This window comes from Poecilia reticulata, linkage group LG14 (assembly GCF_000633615.1).
Source record: "Poecilia reticulata strain Guanapo linkage group LG14, Guppy_female_1.0+MT, whole genome shotgun sequence".
NCBI lineage: Eukaryota > Metazoa > Chordata > Actinopteri > Cyprinodontiformes > Poeciliidae > Poecilia > Poecilia reticulata.
In genome coordinates, this window is record NC_024344.1 from 20,749,109 (window position 1) to 20,751,209 (window position 2,101).

Below are 2,101 nucleotides of genomic sequence, written 5' to 3' on the forward strand. Positions count from 1 at the left end.
TTTCTGCCATAAGTGATCAATTATTCAGCTTATGAGCTGAGGTGATGTTACATGTTGTGTGTGTGGATATGTGATTATGTGTAAGACAGAAGTTGCTTTAAAACCAGCTGTACTGTGTCTTTAGAAGAAAGACAAAATAATTTGGGAGTTGACATTTGAAACTGTCAGAAGCGTCTTATATTAGCAATTAGCATAGCTAGCATTACAAAAACAGCGGCTTCTGAACGGAATAAGACTTCCCAAAAGGTTGGCAACATTTGAAAAACTAAAAAAGATTTAAAAAATGTTAAAATCCCAATAAATCAACTTTTTCATCACAAGTAAGATGTGTTTGTTTTCCTTAAATGTTCATCTCCAAAGCAAATCTAGGCAAATTGGGCAACAATAAATGAAAGTGTTTATGAAAGGTATATGTTCTCCCTGGATGTTGAGAGATTTAAATATCTATTTAAATTTTTACAGTACTGGCAAAACGAGAAAACACTCTGGTGAAGATTAAATTAGGACTGTTTAATCTATCAATATTTTTCCCAATTACTTGCTCTCTGTGAACCCTAACAGTAAGTTTAATTGCATTGTTACAGACTTGCACATATCTGCAAGCCTTGATTCTTGCAGTAAGTTAAAATAAGAGATATAATTATAACTTATAGGTGAACCTTTGCCTCTTTTCACAGGCTGTGACTGGAGATTCGGATGTTTGGTGCGGGCCAGCTAAATGTAAGTTATCTGTTGCTTTTTTCCTGAGCAATCTTTGATTCTACACTTGACCATGTGTGAATAAAATGTTAATGCTTTATGAGTAAAGAAAGGTGTAAAAACGGAGAAGTCCTTCTGTTGCTAAAATCTTACACGGCTCCGTTTTTGTTTACATTTTGCAAAGCAGGAAGTTGTGCTGGTCTTCTTCCGAGGTATAGTGGCGAGTCCTTTGGTAGTTTTTTTTTTGCAGCGCCACCACAGGCGAGGTGAGGAACAGGTTTTTCAGTTGGACTGGCACAGTGCAGCGTGAATGCGGGCGGGACGGAGAAGGACCTCGCTGCAGCAAACAGAAAGGGGCGGGGACGGACCACTGTCAGTCTCTTACCTTATTTGGAAATGGGACCATTGCACTCCGGAAGTGAAGGGGGAGCTATTTCCTATATTATCCGCGTTCTCCCTTTTAATTTTTCTTTTGAAATCTGTGATATAGATTCATCTGTAGGAAGGCGTTTCACTCTCAGCATGTATTTCAACTTCTCTTTTTTATTTACTTCAGCGCAGCTCACAGCTTTTAACAAATTCTGTAGCTTTCGGTGTACTTCTGAATCTGCTTCTTAGTCGCATCTTTTCGGGCCTGCAGTGCTACTGCCTCTAGTGGCGTGGGGGTGGTAACACAACTAATATAATTATGTCGCTAAACGAGAATACCACAAAATCTTTATGCGCAACACATTTCAGTCAAAGAAAAATAAAACTATTCTTTATTCTTCTCCTGTCCCGTGAGTCAAATAAATAAATAAATAAATAAATAAATAAACAATATCAAAGCAACAATATTTCTTTGATTCAGAAAGGGAGCAAACTTTTAGAATTTTTACTCCTTTATTTTCAGCATATCGATACACCAATGCTTCAATGATTTGGTCTGTTTTAACCAAGTCACAAACACATTCACATTATTTCCCAGGCAATTATTGAGTGATTCCTATTTCATTTTTCTAAAGCTGTCCTATCATGTAGTTTTCTAATATGTTTGTACATAATAGCTTTAATCAGCAGATCTTTCAAGAGAACGTCTCCTCCTTTAGTATTTTATTGTGAGCTGTTTTCCACCTCTGCTCTATTCGGCCAATAAGCAGTCAGTTGAAAAAGTGCTAAATTGTTTTCTTGGAGGATTTGAATATTAATGGCCGTCCCTGTGGTTCGGACTGAATTAAGCCTTCAAATTTAAATGTCTTCTGGTCCCTCATGTTGGCACCTAATTGCAAATTGAAGGACTGAAAGCACACAATTTAAGCTCTGGCTAAATGAGAAATAATCTCTAAAGGAACTCGGGGATGGGCTTGTTCAGATCCTACACAACCTTGTGAGCAAAACTAAAATCAGAAAGCAGTATTTATAT

General features: G+C 37.2%; 1 protein-coding gene across 4 annotated transcripts in view; it reads left to right on the forward strand.

Moving 5' to 3' along the window:
- The first annotated feature begins 677 nt into the window (after positions 1-677).
- pknox2 (pbx/knotted 1 homeobox 2) overlaps positions 678-2,101 on the forward strand; it is a 62,553-nt gene continuing 61,129 nt past the window's right edge. For all 4 annotated transcript variants that reach the window (XM_008428415.2, XM_008428418.2, XM_008428417.2 and 1 more), the window contains exon 1: positions 678-720. The gene's annotated coding sequence lies outside the window, so the exon portion shown is untranslated. The remainder of the gene's footprint in view (positions 721-2,101) is intronic.